At 67.0% G+C, this 17437-nt stretch overlaps 1 pseudogene; it reads right to left on the bottom strand.

The window, feature by feature from the left end:
- Positions 1-235: 235 nt before the first annotated feature.
- On the bottom strand, positions 236-6235 carry LOC119849279 (annotated as a pseudogene).
- Positions 6236-17437: the final 11202 nt, after the last annotated feature.

The raw sequence follows: 17437 nt of genomic DNA, 5'->3' as shown, positions 1-17437 counted from the left end.
CCCCTACTCCCGTCCCACAGCCAGAGAGAGAACCCAGGAGTCCTGGCTCCCAGCCGCTCCATCTCTAACCGCTAGCCTCTACTCCTGTCCCAGAGCCGGGAGAGAAACCCAGGAAGGTCCTGTCTCCCAGCCCCCCCTGCTCTAACCCCTAGACCCCACTCCCCTCCCAGAGCACGTTGGGTACCCCAGAAACGCCTCTGAACAAAAGAAGCAGGAACATTTCATTGCCAGAGTAGAAAAAAGACCAATCTTTAATCCAACGGCCCCCCCACACAGAAGGGGGGGGGGTGAGAGTATGCAATGGAAATGTTATGGTGATGAAGGAACCCCTCCCCCCAGCCGGGATAGAACCCAGGGGAGTCCTGCTCCGCCCGCTCCCACTGCCCTCCCAGGACCTGGGGATGGAACCCAGGCATCCTTGAACACGCACAGCTGGGGGGTTTTACTGGGATATCATCTTCCCCCTGCCCAGCCCCTGAGACCAGCTCATGGTCCGATGGCCCCCCCCAATGGGTGGGGAGTCAGGGCTCCTTTGGGGGAGAGGCAGCCAGTCCCTGCCCCCCCTCCAAAAAACAAACTGACCTAGAAATTGAGGGGGAGAAACCCCAAATCCTGAGCATCCGCCTCCCCCCAAGCTGGAGTGGGGAGAAATATAGCCACCCCCCCCGGGGAGAAATACTGGGGAGACATGCTGGGGAACGAAGGGGCAGCCCCTCCCCCCGCAGGGCACAGCTGATAACTTTTCAACTGGGGGAGGGAGGGCGGGGCCCGGAGCCTGGGGCAGGGCCCGGAAAAAATGCGGAGGGGGGAAAGAGACAGGCTCACTTCCTGTCCCGCCACAAAGCCCTGCCCTCCGGTGTCTACAGCTGGGGAGGGGGGTCCCCCCTCACCCCAATATTAGAGCAGGCTAATTCCACCCCCCCTTCTGCTGCCATCCCCCCCATCTCGACCGAGGGGCCTGGTTGGTTTTAGGGTGCTTCAGGAATTGGGGGGAGGCAAGGGGCAGAGGGGACCCTGAATTAACAGCAATTGGCAGAGCAGGGACTCTGGGGTGCAAACGTGCCCCCAAAGTGAAGGGAGAAATGCAGGGCAGTGAGGGGTTAATAGAAGACAATGGAGCTGGGGGGCAACAAGTGGGCAGTTCTTCCCCCCCAAAATGATGAAGAAGCAGGGTGCAGGGGAACCCCAAAATTAATAGATGCCAACATAGCCAGGGGCAGGAATCTGGGGGCACAAGGCAGGACCTTTGCCCCTAGGGGATAGGAGGAACGGGTTGAGGGGGACCCCAAGTCGACTGATACTGAAGCAGCTGCTGGCAGTGGGGCAGACAGAGCCCCTCCCCCAGGGCAGAGACCAAGGGGTGAGTGGGGGGCTGGGCACCCCGAGCCCTCAGCAGTCGGTGGTGATCTTCGAGGAGAGCTCCTGGATGCGCCGGGCGCTGCACGATTTGCACAGGATGTGCCCATCCAGGGGGTAGCAGCCCCGGCCCTCGCCCTCCGACGACAGCAGCAAGCCCACACTCCTGGGGCGGGGGGACAGGAGTCCGTCAGAACCCAGGGTGTCCTTGCTCCCAGCCCCCTCCTGCTCTAACCCACCAGCCCCCGCTGCCCTCCCCGAGCCGGGACGAACCCAGGAGTCCGGGCTCCCAGTCCCCCCCTGCTCTAACCCACCAGCCCCCACTCCCCTCCTAAGCGCCAGGGAGAGAACCCAGGAGTCCGGGCTCCCAGCCCCCCCTGCTCTAACCCACCAGCCCCCGCTGCCGTCCCAGAGCCGGGGAGAGAACCCAGGAGTCCGGGCTCCCAGTCCCTCCATGCTCTAACCAGCAGACCCCACTTTCAGCGCTGGGGAGAGAACCCAGGAGTCCGGGCTCCCAGCCCCCCACTGCTCTAACCCACCAGCCCCCGCTGCCCTCCCAGAGCCAGGGAGAGAACCCAGGCATCCGGGCTGCCAGCCCCCACCTCACACTTGTAGCACCCAATGTGAAGCTCCGATCCAGGGCCACGATCCTGACCGTCTCCTCCTGCCCGGGCTCGGCATGATGGCGTTGCCACGACACGGAGCAGCGGGGGCGAACTTCCTGCGGGGGCACAGAGAGGGAGAGGGACGTCAGGGAGCCGGGGCGACGGGGCGGGGGGCCGGGGGGCGGGCCGTACCGGTGGAAGTCCTCGATGCAGTGGACCTGCTGGTGCGTCCACGTGAAGGGGACCCCGTCCATGCAGTGGTGGCAGACGACGCAGGTGAGCACTGGGGGTGATAGGCCTTGCCCATGGCCCGCAGGATCCGGTCCAGGATGGGCTTGGAGCACATGGAGCACTTGCTCCAGCGTCACCTGCGGAGGGCAGAGCGTGGGGCCTGGGGGCCAGCCCCCCCCTGCTCTAACCACCAGCCCCCACTCCCCGCCTGGAGCCGGGAGAGAACCCGGGGAGTCCTGGCTCCCAGCCCTCTGCTCTAACCCCAGCCCCCTGCTCCCCTCCCAGACCTGGTAGAGACCCGGGGAGTCCTGGCTCCCAGCTCTAACCCACCAGCCTCCACTCCCCTCCCAAGCCGGGGAGAGACCCAGGATCCTGGCTCCCAGCCCCCCCTGCTCTAACCCCCCAGCCCGCACTCCCCTCCCAGAGCCAGGGAGAGAACCCAGGAGTCCTGGCTCCCAGCCCCCCCGGCTCTAACCCACCAGCCTCCACTCCCCTCCCAGAGCCGGGGAGAGAACCCAGGGGGTCCTGGCTCCCAGTCCCCCCTGCTCTAACCACAAGACCTCCCTCCCCTCCCGGAGCTGGGGAGAGAACCCAGGAGTCCTGGCTCCCAGCCCCCCCCCTCTAACCCACCATCCTCCACTCCCCCTCCCAGAGCTGGGGAGAGAACCCAGGTTTCCTGGCTCCCAGCTCTAACCCACCAGCCTCCACTCCCCTCCCAGAGCTGGGGAGAGAACCCAGGCGTCCTGGCTCCCAGCCCCCCCCACTCTAACCCATCAGCCTCCACTCCCCTCCCAGAGCCGGGGAGAGAACCCAAGAGTCCTGCTCCCAGCCCCCCCCGCTCTAACCGCTAGCCCCTACGCCCTCCCCGAGCCGGGGAGAGAACCCAGGAGTCCTGGCTCCCAGCCCCCCCCGCTCTAACCACTAGACCCCTCCCAGAGCCAGGAGAGAACCCAGGAGTCCTGACTCCCAGCTCTAACCACTAGCCCCTACACCCCTCCCGGCGCCAGGGAGAGAACCCAGGCGTCCTGCAGCCCGGCACTCACGATGTAGCAGGCCTCGCAGAAGGCTCGGCGCTCCATGGCGTAGAAGGGTTGGCCCCGCAGCCGGGCGTGGCAGGTGGTGCAGGTGAAGCAGGGCACGTGGAAGACCTGGTCCATGGCCACGCAGCCCGTCCCGTCCCCCACCACGTTCTCCCCACAGCGGGCGCAGCGCCCTGGGGGGGGCAAGGGGGAGGGGTCACATGGGCCCCCCCAGCTCCTCCACTGACCCTTCCCCCCACCTCTCCACTCCCCCCTACTCCAGCGCCCTGCCGACCCCCCCACCTCCCTGCCCCTACCCTCTCTCTCAGCCCCCCACTACCTCCACCTCTCATGCCCACAACCACCCCAGCAACTCCCTCCCTGCCCCTCAAGCACGAACCCCCCCCGACTCGCCACGCTGTAACCCCCCAGCCCCCCCTCCCTGCCACTCGCTGCCCCTCTCACCGAAGTACTCCCCGCCGGCGGGTGGTTCATGTCGTGCACCAGCTTCCTGGTCAGTCTGTCCAGCTCCTCCTCTGGGCGGCTCGGGGGGGCCTGGGGAGAGGGAGACCTCGGCTGGAGGCTTCGCTCACGTTGATCCCCCCCCCCCCCAAACACAGACACACACACACAAGGCGGTACAATCCCCAGCAGGAGAGAACCCAGGAGTCCTGGCTTCCAGCCCCCCCTCCACTCCCCTCCCCACCCAGAGCCGGGGAGAGAACCCAGGCATCCTGGCTCCCAGCTGCCCCCCCCTCTAACCACTAGCCCCCACTCCCCCCCCCTACTCCCGGCCCATTCCCTCACAATACCTGGTGCGGGTATCCTCCTCCCCACCAGGGGCGCCTTCCCCGTCACCGCCGTCTCTTCCTTGCCTGGGGTCCTGGCGGCAGCCTGGTACGGACCCCCAGCCGCCTCCCCCGGTTTGGCCAGCCCCCCGGCCCCATAGCTCTCCCCCTTGCCCGGCCTCTTGCGTAACCCCCCGGCTCCAGATACCAGCCCTCCTCCCCCCTGGCGCCCGGCTCCAAGGCGTACTGGGCCCCGCGGCCCACTCGGGCGAGGGGGGCGCATAGGCCTTTTCGGCTCGGTGCCTCGGTTGACCGTAACCCCACCGGCTGGGCAACTTTGACTTGGACGTTGAAGGCTGGCCCGGCCGATGTGGTGTAGGCGCGGCATGGGCTGCGGGTAGGGCTTATGTCCGGTGGCACCCGCGGGTAGCCAGCTCCGTAGTGGGGACGGCCCAGAGGAAGTCGTTGAGGCGGGTGGTTGGGGCGATGACCTATAGGGGAGTTCTGGAGGCGAAGGAGCCCGGCTTGTAGGGGCCGGACATTCGGGGGGGGCAGGCTGCGGGGGGGCCAGAGGCCGAGGGGTACGGGACGGAGTCGAAGTTCTGGAGAAGAAAGGAAAGGAAAGATGAGATGTAGGCTGGTGTGGGCTTTGGGGGGGGTACCCCATATTACCAGCCCCCAGCCTGCAAGTCCACCCCAACCCTAAACGCATTGAAACACCCATTGTCCCCAAGGAACCCCACTCGTCCATGTTGATGGTCAAGTCTTGCTAGGCCAGTGGTGACTGTGAAACCATCTATATCTTGTGAACCGTGAAGGATAGACGCACGTGCCATACCTCATTGGAAAGCTTGGATTTGTAGCTTTCCAACAGTGCCTGACGCTCATCTCTACGCCCATCGGATCAGGAAACATCAGGCAATAAGGAGGCCCACTGTGACATCCCGTGAACCATCTCCACTTCCCTCCCCCGGAGGTTCTGGTTGGAACGTGATTTTCGGTGGCCGATCCCCGGGAACCGGGGGAGGGAGATGCAGGCGGGTGATAGCACCAGAAAGCCCAGGGTCTCTACTTTCAAACGGTGTCACATGCGAAAGCCTGTGTCCACCGGTTCCAGAGATATCAGGCGCTAGAGTTGCCACGGGTGGGCAGGAGAGAGGCAAGAAGGTACTTGGAAGGACGTGATTATAGGGTCTGAAATTTCATTAGGGCGGGAGAGGCTGTGCCATTGAAACCCACCACATCAAACCCCCCTCCCCCAGAACCCTCCGGTGGGCGGGGGTTTACCTGCCTCTCCCCCGGCGTTGGGGGCCGGCATTCTCCATATCAGCCAACATACTGGTGAGTGAGTCTATTTGGGCGTCAATGCTGGAGGGGCGGTGGGGCCCTAGGTTGGGCAGACCCTAAGGAACAGACAAGGAGGGGGAGGGGATTATGGTGTGGGGAGGCAGGGGCTGTAGGTAATGCCCAGGCCTGTCAGCTGGGATCAGGCAGTCCAGCTGCTGTCCTAGTGGCAGGTAGTTCCGCAGGGTAACAGGAATCAAGCCTCATGCTCCAAGGCATGAGATGGTCAGGAAGGAGCCTTCCCACGTGCCCAATATGACCAAGGCAGGTGAATTATGGGAAACTTATGCTTTCTCCAAGGTCCCATGGAGGCAGGACACTGGCTGCATAGGTCACCCCCTCTCCACCAGCACCCAAATCCCTGTCTCATCCCCCCACTGCCCAAGGCCCCGTTCCCTCCTCCTACCTGCATGTGGTACCCGCATCCAGTAGAGGGGGGGCCACCCCAGGGCGCCCCCGGTTCATCCTTGCCCCGGGGCTGATGGGTAATGACGCTCCAAGTCAGAGGGGGGCCGAAGCTAGAAGGCAGGGGACGGGAGGGGAGGCTGCCTAGAGGGGAAACAGCAATGGGTCAGACCACAGGCCCCCTCCCTCTGTATTCCCCCCTCCACTGCCCCCGCCAGATTCTCCCCCTCAGTCCTGCCCCCAACCTGGATCAGACCATTTGGGTACTGGGGAGGGGGAGAGGGGAGAACCGGGTATTTACCAGGGCCCGTTGGCTGGTAGCCTGTCCCGCTCATGCCCCCCCCGTTCTGCTTGGGGGCTGGCCTGGGGGACGCAGGAACCGGGGTGTATTTCTTCTGGGGTTTGCCGAGTGCCAGAGCCGAGACCGAGACGCCAGGAGACCCCGAGGAGCTCAGCTGCTTGGGGGAAGCCAGGTGGGACCGGACATCTCTGGGACCTGTGGAGAGAGGAGGGGTGCAGAGAGGTTAGAACAGGGCGGGCTGGGAGCCAGGACTCCTGGGTTCTTTCTGTGGCTCCTGGAGGGGAGCGATGGCTAGTGAGTTAGAGCAGGGGGCGCTGGGAGCCAGGACTCCTGGGTTCTCTCCCTGCTCGGGAGGGGAGTGGGGGCTGGTGGGTTAGAGCAAGTGGGGCTGGGAGCCAGGACTCCTGGGTTCTCTCCCCTGCTCTGGGAGGGGAGTGGGGGCTGGTGGGTTAGAGCGGGGGGTGGGAGCCCGGACTCCTCGGTTCTCTCCCAGCTCTGGGAGGGGAGTGGGGGTTGGTGGGTTAGAGCTAGGGGGGTGGGAGCCCGGACTCCTGGGTTCTCTCCCCTGCTCTGGGAGCTGAGTGGGGCCTGCCTTGGGTTTGTCGATTTGGCGAGGCAGGGAGGGGCAGGATCAAACTCTCACCTGGCCCCGCTGGCCCTGGGTGGGAAGGGGATTTCCAGGGTGGGGGAGAATTCAGCTTGGGGACCACAGCCCCCCTCTATTCCAACCGTGTGTGTTGTGGGGGGGTGACCTGGACGAAAGGGGGGAGGAAAAAGTCCTCACGTAGAGACCCTGGCCCTGAAGAGGCTAAAGGAGATGGGGTCCCTGGCCCAGGGAGAAGAGGGGGGTCCCAATCGGGAGGGGTCCCTGGCCGGGGAGGGGGGGTGTCTCTGATCACATGGGGAGAATTCCTGCGGGGTGAGGGGACCCGATTCTTACCTGGTTCCGATGGGGGAATCCCAGTTGGTGGGGGGTCCCAGCCCCTCCTAGCCTGCCCACTCGTGGGGTGGGGGGGTCCCTGGCCCGATGGGGGACAAGGGAACGGGCCCGGAGGCTCCGGATCCCGACGGCTCCGAAACTCCCCGGAAAAGTTTTTTTTTTTTCTCCTAACTCCCAAAAAACTTTTTTAATGGACCCCTCGGTGACGTCACCACATTCCAAAGGGGTCACGTGGGGCTGGGAATTCCTACACTTCCTGTGGGGGGGCAAGGGAGGGGCAGCGTAGAACTCCTGGGTTCTCTCCCCAGCTCTGGGAGGGGAGCGGGGGCTGGTGGTTAGAGCGCGGGGGGGGGCTGGGAGCTAGGACTCCTGGGTTCTTTCCCTGCTCTGGGAGGGGCGGGGGGCTGGTGGGTTACAGCAGGGGGGATGGGAGCCAGGACTCCTGGGTTCTCTCCCCAGCTCTGGGAGGCGAGCGCGGGCTGGTGGGTTAGAGCGGGGGGGCTGGGAGCAGGACTCCTGGTTCTCTTCCTGCTCTGGGAGGGGAGCGGGGGGCTGGTGGGTTAGAGCAGCGGGGCTGGGAGCCAGGATTCCTGGGTTCTCTCCCCAGCTGTGGGAGGGGAGTAGGGGATGGTGGGTTAGAGCGGGGGGGGCTGGGAGCCAGGATCCTGGGTTCTCTTCCTGCTCTGGGAGGGGAGTAGGGGATGGTGGTTAGAGCAGGGGAAAGAGTGGGGGGTTGGGAGACTTGATTCCTGGGTTCTCTTCCCAGCTCTGTTATGTAACATTGGGTCTGTCCCTTACTGCTGTGCCTCAGTTTCCCCTACTGTGCTGCATGTCCATAGACTGTCAGCATTTTGGGTCAGGGGCTTTCACTGTGTGTCTGGGCAGCACCGGGCGTGACGGGGGCCAAGACAGGAAACCCTGCCCCCCCCCTTGAAAAGCTGTTCAGACTTTCCTGATGAAGCTGGAGAGGAGCCAGGGACTCAAAGCGAGGCTGGCCGGCCAGTCCCTGACCCGGACCAGATGGGAGCCAACACTCCTCGACGGGGAAAGGTCCCGAACCCAACTCCCCACCCCTGAGCCAGGCCCTTCCTTCCCTGAGTTGGGGAGAGAACCCAGGAGTCCTGGCTCCCCGTCCCCTGATCTGACTACTAGCCCCCCACTTCCCTCCGAGACCCGGGGAGAGAACCCAGGACTCCTGGTTCCCAGCTGCCCCTGCTCTCACCACGAGCCCCCTGCTCCCCTCCCAGACCTGGGGAGAGAACCCAGGAGTCCTGGCTACCAGCCCCCCCTGCTCTAAACAGCCCCCGCTCCCTCCAGACCTGGGGAGAGAAACCCAGGAGTCCTGGCTACCAGCCCCCCCTGCTCTAACCACCAGCCCCCCGCTCCCCTCCCAGACCTGGGGAGAGAACCCAGGAGTCCTGCCTCCCAGCCCCCCCCTGCTCTAACCCACCAGCCCCCTGCTCCCCTCCCAGACCTGGGGAGAGAACCCAGGAGTCCTGCCTCCCAGCCCCCCTGCTCTAACCCACCATCCCCCGCTCCCCTCCCAGACCTGAGGAGAGAACCCAGGAGTCCTGGCTCCCAGTCCCCTTGCTCTAACCACCCGCCCCCACTCCCCTCCCAGAGCTGGGAGAGAACCCAGGAGTCCTGGCTCCCAGCCCCCTGCTCTAACCACCAGCCCCCTCTCCCTCCAGACTGGGGAGAGAACCCAGGAGTCCTGGCTCCCTGCCCCCCTTCTCTAACCCACAGCCCGCTCCCCTCCCAGACCTCGGGAGATAACCCAGGAGTCCTGGCTCCCCGCCCCCCTTCTCTAACCCACAGCCCCGCTCCCCTCCCAGACTGGGGAGAGAACCCAGGCGTCCTGGCTCCCAGCCCCCAGTGCTCTAACCCACCAGCCCCCTGCTCCCGTCCCAGACCTAGGGAGAGAACCCAGGGTCAGGGCTCCCAGTCCCCCTGCTCTAACCCACCAGCCCCGTCTCCTCCCAGACCTAGGGAGAGAACGGGGGTCCTGGCTCCCAGCCCCTCTGCTCTAACCCACCAGCCCCCCACTGCCCTCCAGACCTGGGGAGAGAACCCAGGAGTCCTGGCTCCAAGCCCCCCTTCTCTAACCCACCAGCCCCCCACTCCCTCCCAGACCTGGGGAGAGAACCCAGGAGTCCTGGCTCCAAGCCCCCCTTCTCTAACCCACCAGCCCCCCGCTCCCATCCCAGACCTGGGGAGAGAACCCAGGAGTCCTGGCTCCCAGCCCCCCCTGCTCTAACCACCAGCCCCCTCTCACCTCCCAGAGCTGGGGAGAGAACCCAGGAGTCCTGGCTCACAGCCCCCCTGCTCTACACCAGCCCCCTCTCCGCTCCAGACCTGGGAGAGAACCCAGGAGTCCTGGCTCCCAGCCCCCTGCTCTCTAACCACCAGCCCCCCTCTCCCTCCCAGACCTGGGAGAGAACCCAGGAGTCCTGGCTCCCCGCCCCCCCTTCTCTAACCCACCAGCCCACCGCTCCCCTCCCAGACCTCGGGAGATAACCCAGGAGTCCTGGCTCCCCGCCCCCCCTTCTCTAACCCACCAGCCCCCCACTCCCCTCCCAGACCTCGGGAGAGAACCCAGGAGTCCTGGCTCCAGCCCCCTGCTCTAACCACCAGCCCCCCCTCCCCTCCCAGACCTGGGGAGAGAAACCCGGGAGTCCTGGCTCCAGCCCCCGTGCTCTAAACCCACCAGCCCCCTGCTCCCAGTCCCAGACCTGGGGAGAGAACCAGGAGTCCGGCTCCAGCCCCCCTGCTTAACCACCAGCCCCGCTCTCCTCCTAGACCTAGGGAGAGAACCCAGGGTCCTGGCTCCCAGCCCCCTTCTCTAACCCACCAGCCCCCCACTCCCCTCCAGACCTGGGGAGAGAACCAGGGTCCTGGCTCCAAGCCCCCCCTTCTCTAACACCAGCCCCCCACTCCCCTCCCAGACCTGGGAGATAACCAAGGAGTCCTGGCTTCCAGCCCCCCCTTCTCTAACCCACCGGCCCCCCCGGTCCCCTCCCAGACCTGGGGAGAGAACCCAGGAGTCCTGGCTCCCAGACGCCCTGCTCTAACCACCAGCCCCCGCTTCCCTCCCAGACCTGGGAGAGACCCAGGAGTCCTGGCTCCCAGCCCCCCCTGCTCGAACCCACCAGCCCCGCGCTCCCATCCCAGACCTGGGGAGAGAACCCAGGAGTCCTGGCTCCCAGCCCCCCTGCTCTAACCCACCAGCCCCTCTCTCCCCTCCCAGAGCTGGGGAGAGAACCCAGGAGTCCTGGCTCCCAGCCCCCCCTTCTCTAAACCACCAGCCCCCCGCTCCCCTCCCAGACCTGGGAGAGAACCCAGGACTCCTGGCTCCCGCCCCCTGCTCTAACCCACCAGCCCCCCGCTCCACTCCCAGATCTGGGGAGAGAACCCAGGAGTCCTGGCTCCCAGCCCCCCCCTGCTCTAACCCACCAGCCCCGCGCTCCCCTCCCAGACCTGGGGAGAGAACCCAGGAGTCCTGGCTCCCAGCCCTCCCTGCTCTAACCCACCAGCCTCCCGCACCCCTCCCAGACCTGAGAAGAGAACCCAGGAGTCCTGGCTCCCAGCCCCCCCTGCTCTAACCCACCAGCCCCCCGCTCCCCTCCCAGACCTGGGGAGAGAACCCAGGATTCCTGGCTCCCAGCCCCCCCTGCTCTAACCCACCAGCCCCGCGCTCCCCTCCCAGACCTGGGAGAGAACCCAGGAGTCCTGGCTCCCAGCCCACCTGCTCTAACCCACCAGCCCCCCGCTCCCCTCCCAGAACTGGGGAAAGAACCCAGGAGTCCTGGCTCCCAGCCCCCCCTGCTCTAACCACCAGCCCCCCATCCCCTCCCCAGACCTGGGGAGAGAACCCAGGAGTCCTGGCTCCCAGCCCCCCCTGCTCTAAGCCACCAGCCCCGCGCTCCCCTCCCAGACCTGGGGAGAGAACCCAGGAATCCTGGCTCCCAGCCCCCCCTGCTCTAACCACCAGCCCCCCGCTCTCCTCCCAGACCTGAGGAGAGAACCCAGGAGTCCTGGCTCCCAGCCCCTCCTGCACTAACCCACCAGCCCCCGCTCCCCTCCAGACCTGGGGAGAGAACCCAGGAGTCCTGGCTCCCAGCCCCCCTGCTCTAACCCAACAGCCCCCCGCTCCACTCCAGATCTGGGGAGAGAACCCAGGAGTCCTGGCTCCCAGCCCCCCTGCTCTAACCCACCAGCTACCCGCTCCCCTCCCAGACCTGGGGAGAGAACCCAGGAGTCCTGGCTCCCAGCCCCCTGCTCTAACCACAGCCCCCCATCCCTCCCACACCTGGGGAGAGAACCAGGAATCCTGGCTCCCAGCCCCCCCTGCTCTAACCACCAGCCCCCGCTTTCCTCCCAGACCTGAGGAGAGAACCCAGGAGTCCTGGCTCCCAGCCCTCCCTGCACTAACCCACCAGCCCCGCTCCCCTCCAGACCTGGGGAGAGAACCCAGGAGTCCTGGCTCCCAGCCCTCCTGCTCTAAACACCACAGCCCCGCTCCCCTCCAGACCTGGGGAGAGAACCCAGGAGTCCTGGCTCCCAGCCCCTCCTGCTCTAACCCACCAGCCCCCCGCTCCCCTCCCAGACCTGGGGAGAGAACCCAGGAATCCTGGCTCCCCGCCCCCCCTTCTCTAACCCACCAGCCCCCCGCTCCCCTCCCACACCTGGGGAGAGAACCCAGGAGTCCTGGATCCCAGCCCCTCCTGCTCTAACCCACCAGCCCCCGCTTCCCTCCCAGACCTGGGGAGAGAACCCACTAGTCCTGGCTCCCAGTCCTCCCTGCTCTTACCCACCAGCCTCCTGCACCCCTCCCAGACCTGAGGAGAGAACCCAGGAGTCCTGGCTCCCAGCCCCCCCTGCTCTAACCCACCAGCCCCCTGCTCCCCTCCCAGACCTGGGGAGAGAAACCCAGGAGTCCTGGCTCAGCCCCCCCCTGCTCTAACCACCAGCCCCGCGCTCCCCTCCCAGACCTGGGAGGAGAACCCCGGAGTCCTGGCTCCCAGCCCCCCTGCTCTAACCCACCAGCCCCCGCTCCCTCCCAGAACTGGGGAAGAACCCAGGAGCCCTGGCTCCCAGCCCCCCCTGCTCTAACCACCAGCCCCCATCCCTCCAGATCTGGGGAGAGAACCCAGGAGTCCTGGCTCCCAGCCCACCCTGCTCTAACCCACAGCCCCCCATCCCCTCCCAGACCTGGGGAGAGAACCCAGGAGTCCTAGCTCCCAGCCCCCCTGCTCTAAGCCACCAGCCCGCGCTCCCTCCCAGACTGGGGAGAGAACCCAGGAGTCCTGGCTCCCAGCCCTCCTGCTCTAACCCACCAGCCCCCGCTCCCTCCCAGCCAGGGGAGAGAACCAGGAGTCCTGGCTCCCAGCCCTCCTGCTCTAACCCACCAGCCCCCCGCTCCCTCCCAGACCTGGGGAGAGAACCCAGGAGTCCTGGCTCCAGCCTCCTGCTCTAACCCACCAGCCCCCCGCTCCCTCCCAGCCCAGGGGAAGAGAACCCAGGAGTCCTGGCTCCAGCCCCCCTGCTCTAACCCACCAGCCCCGCTCCCCTCCCAGACTGGGGAGAGAACCCAGGAGTCCTGGCTCCCAGCCCCCCTGCCTAACCCACCAGCCCGCGCTCCATCCAGACTGGGAGAGAACCCAGGAGCCTGGCTCCCAGCCCTCTGCTCTAACCCACCAGCCCCTCCCTCCAGACCTGGGGAGAGAACCCAGGAGTCCTGGCTCCAGCCCCCTGCTCTAACCCACCAGCCCCCCGCTCCCCTCCCAGACCTGGGGAGAGAACCCAGGAGTCCTGGCTCCCAGCCCCCCCTGCTCTAACCCACCAGCCCAGCGCTCCCCTCCCAGACCTGGGGAGAGAACCAGGAGTCCTGGCTCCCAGCCCCCCTGCTCTAACCCACCAGCCCCCCGCTCCCTCCCAGACCTGGGGAGAGAACCCAGGAACCCTGGCACCCAGCCCTCCCTGCTCTAACCCACCAGCCCCCGCTCCCCTCCCAGACTGGGGAGAGAACCAGGAGTCCTGGATCCCAGCCCCTCCTGCTCTAACCCACCAGCCCCCGCTTCCCTCCCAGACCTGGGGAGAGAACCCACGAGTCCTGGCTCCCAGTCCTCCCTGCTCTACACCAGCCTCCTGCACCCCTCCCAGACTGGGAGAGAACCCAGGAGTCCTGGCTCCCAGCCCCCCTGCTCTAACCCACCAGCCCCCTGCTCCCCTCCCAGACCTGGAGAGAACCCAGGAGTCCTGGCTCCAGCCCCCCTGCTCTAACCCACCAGCCCCCGCGCTCCCCTCCCAGACCTGGGAGAGAACCCAGGAGTCCTGGCTCCCAGCCCCCCTGCTCTAACCACCAGCCCCCGCTCCCCTCCCAGACCCGGGGAGAGAACCCAGGAGTCCGGGCTCCCAGCCCCCCTGCTCTAACCACCAGCCCCCCTCCCCTCCCCGAGCTGGGAGAGAACCCAGGAGTCCTGGGTCCCGGCCCACCCTGCTCTAACCCACCAGACCCCCTCCCCTCCCAGACCTGGGGAGAGAACCCAGGAGTCCTAGCTCCCAGCCCCCCCTTGCTCTAAGCCACCAGCCCCCCGCCCCTCCCGACCTGGGGAGAGAACCCAGGAGTCCTGGCTCCCAGCCCCCCTGCTCTAACCCCTGGCCCCCGCTCCCCTCCCAGAGCCAGGGAGAGAACCCAGGAGTCCTGGCTCCCAGCCCCTCCTGCTCTAACCACCAGCCCCCCGCTCCCTCCCAGACCTGGGGAGAGAACCCAGGAGTCCTGGCTCCCAGCCCCCCCTGCTAAACCCACCAGCCCCCGCCCCTCCCAGACCTGGGGAGAGAACCCAGGAGTCCTGGCTCCCAGCCCTCCTGCTCTAACCCACCAGCCCGCGCTCCCCTCCCAGACCTGGGGAGAGAACCCAGGAGTCCTGGCTCCCAGCCCCTCCTGCTCTAACCCACCAGCCCCGCGCTCCCCTCCCAGACCTGGGGAGAGAACCCAGGAGTCCTGGCTCCCAGCCCCTCCTGCTCTAACCCACCAGCCCCCCGCTCCTCCCAGACTGGGGAGAGAACCCAGGAGTCCTGGCTCCCAGCCCCCCTGCTCTAACCCACCAGCCCCGCGCTCCCCTCCCAGACCTGGGGAGAGAACCCAGGAGTCCTGGATCCCAGCCCCCCCTGCTCTAACCCACCAGCCCCCCGCTCCCCTCCCAGACCTGGGGAGAGAAACCCAGGAATCCTGGCTCCCAGCCCTCCTGCTCTACCCACCAGCCCCCCGCTCCTCCCAGACCTGGGGAGAGAACCCAGGAGTCCTGGCTCCCAGCCCCCCCTGCTCTAACCCACCAGCCCCGCGTCCCCTCCCAGACCTGGGGAGAGAACCCAGGAGTCCTGGCTCCCAGCCCCCCTGCTCTAACCCACCAGCCCCCGCTCCCTCCCAGACGGGAGAGAACCCAGGAGTCCTGGCTCCCAGCCCCCCTGCTCTAACCCACCAGCCCCCGCTCCCCTCCAGACTGGGGAAAGAACCCAGGAGTCCTGGCTCCCAGCCCCCCTGCTCTAACCACCAGCCCCCCATCCCTCCCAGATCTGGGGAGAGAACCCAGGGTCCTGGCTCCCAGCCCACCCTGCTCTAACCACCAGCCCCCCACCCTCCCAGACCTGGGGAGAGAACCCAGGAGTCCTATCTCCCAGCCCCCCCTGCTCTAAGCCACCAGCCCGCGCTCCCCTCCCAGTTCTGGGAGAGAACCCAGGAGTCCTGGCTCCCAGCCCCTCCTGCTCTAACCACCAGCCCCCCGCTCCCCTCCCAGCCCAGGGGAGAGAACCCAGGAGTCCTGGCTCCCAGCCCCTCTGCTCTAACCCACCAGCCCCCCGCTCCCCTCCCGACTGGGGAGAGAACAGGAGTCCTGGCTCCCAGCCCCCCTGCTATAACCCACCAGCCCCCCGCTCCCCTCCAGACCTGGGGAGAGAACCCAGGAGTCCTGGCTCCCAGCCCCTCCTGCTCTAACCACCAGCCCGCGCTCCCCTCCCAGACCTGGGGAGAGAACCCAGGAGTCCTGGCTCCCAGCCCCCTGCTCTAACCCACCAGCCCCCGCTCCCTCCCAGACCTGGGGAGAGAACCAGGAGTCCTGGCTCCCAGCCCCCCCTGCTCTAACCCACCAGCCCGCGATCCCCTCCCAGACCTGGGGGAGAACCCAGGAGTCCTGGCTCCCAGCCCCCCCTGCTCTAACCACCAGCCCCCGCTCCCCTCCCAGATGGGGAGAGAACCCAGGAGTCCTGGCTCCCAGCCCCCTGCTCTAACCCACCAGCCCCCGCTCCCCTCCCAGACTGGGAGAGAACCCAGGAGTCCTGGCTCCCAGCCCCCCCTGCTCTAACCACCAGCCCCCGCTCCCCTCCCAGACTGGGGAGAGAACCAGGAGTCCTGGCTCCCAGCCCCCCTGCTCTAACCCACCAGCCCCCCGCTCCCTCCCAGACCTGGGGAGAGAACCCAGGAGTCCTGGCTCCCAGCCCTCCCTGCTCTAACCACCAGCCCCCGCTCCCCTCCCAGACCTGGGGAGAGAACCCAGGAGTCCTGGCTCCAGCCCCCCTGCTCTAACCCACCAGCCCGCGCTCCCTCCCAGACTGGGGAGAGAACCAGGAGTCCTGGCTCCCAGCCCCCCTGCTCTAACCCACCAGCCCCCCGTCCCCTCCCCGACCTGGGGAGAGAACCCAGGAGTCCTGGCTCCCAGCCCTCCTGCTCTAACCCACCAGCCCCCTCTCCCTCCCAGACCTGGGGAGAGAACCCAGGAGTCCTGGCTGCCCCCCCTCTCTAACCCACCAGCCCACCGCTCCCTCCCAGACCTCGGGAGATAACCCAGGAGTCCTGGCTCCCGCCCCCCCTCTCTAACCCACCAGCCCCCTCTCACCTCCCAGACCTGGGGAGAGAACCAGGCGTCCTGGCTCCCAGCCCCCAGTGCTCTAACCCACCAGCCCCCTGCTCCCGTCCCAGACCTGGGGAGAGAACCCAGGGGTCCGGGCTCCCAGCCCCCCCTGCTCTAACCCACCAGCCCCCCGCTCTCCTCCCAGACCTAGGGAGAGAACCCAGGGGTCCTGGCTCCCAGCCCCTCTGCTCTAACCCACCAGCCCCCACTCCCCTCCCAGACCTGGGGAGAGAACCCAGGAGTCCTGGCTCCAGCCCCCCCTTCTCTAACCACCAGCCCCCACTCCCCTCCCAGACCTGGGGAGAGAACCCAGGAGTCCTGGCTCCAAGCCCCCCCTTCTCTAACCCACCAGCCCCCCCTCCCTCCCAGACCTGAGGAGAGAACCCAGGAGTCCTGGCTCCCAGCCCCCTCTGCTCTAACCACCAGCCCCCTCCCCTCCAGAGCTGGGGAGAGAACCCAGGAGTCCTGGCTCCACCCCCTGCTCTAACCCACCAGCCCCTCTCGCTCCCAGACCTGGGAGAGAACCAGGAGTCCTGGCTCCCAGCCCCCCTGCTCTAACCCACCAGCCCCCGCTCCCTCCCAGACCTGGGGAGAGAACCAGGAGTCCTGGCTCCCAGCCCCCCTGCTTAACCACCAGCCCCGCGCTCCCCTCCCAGACCTGGGAGAGAACCCAGGAGTCCTGGCTCCCCGCCCCCCCTGCTCTAACCACCAGCCCCCGCTCCCCTCCCAGAGCTGGGGAGAGGACCCAGGAGTCCTGGCTCCCAGCCCCCCCTGCTCTAACCACCAGTCCCCGCTCCCCTCCCAGAGCTGGGGAGAGAACCCAGGAGTCCTGGCTCCCAGCCCCCCTGCTCTAACCCACCAGCCCCCGCTCCCTCCCAGACCTGGGGAGAGAACCCAGGAACCCTGGCTCCCAGCCCCCCTGCTCTAACCCACCAGCCCCCGCCTCCCCTCCCAGACCTGGGAGGGAGAACCCAGGAGTCCTGCTCCCAGCCCCCCTGCTCTAACCCACCAGCCCCGCGCTCCCCTCCCGACCTGGGGAGAGAACCCAGGAGTCCTGGCTCCCAGCCCCCCTCCTCTAACCCACGAGCCCCCGCTCCCCTCCCAGAGCTGGGATAGAACCCAGGAGTTCTGGCTCCCGACCCCCTGCTCTAATCCACCAGCCCCCCGCTCCCTCCCAGAGGGGAAGAACCCAGGAGTCCTGGCTCCCAGCCCCTGCTCTAACCACCAGCCCCCCATCCCCTCCCAGATCTGGGGAGAGAACCAGGAGTCCTGGCTCCCAGCCCCCCTGCTCTAACCCACCAGCCCCCATCCCTCCCAGACCTGGGGAGAGAACCCAGGAGTCCTATCTCCCAGCCCCCCTGCTCTAAGCCACCAGCCCCCGCTCCCCTCCCGACCTGGGGAGAGAACCCAGGAGTCCTGGCTCCCAGCCCTCCTGCTCTAACCCACCAGCCCCGCTCCCCTCCCAGCCCAGGGGAGAGAACCCAGGAGTCCTGGCTCCCAGCCCCTCCTGCTCTAACCCACCAGCCCCCGCTCCCCTCCCAG

Source organism: Dermochelys coriacea, chromosome 28 (assembly GCF_009764565.3).
Source record: "Dermochelys coriacea isolate rDerCor1 chromosome 28, rDerCor1.pri.v4, whole genome shotgun sequence".
Lineage (NCBI taxonomy): Eukaryota > Metazoa > Chordata > Testudines > Dermochelyidae > Dermochelys > Dermochelys coriacea.
Note: the sequence above shows the minus strand (reverse complement) of the source record. Positions and strands in the feature narration are given on the sequence as shown.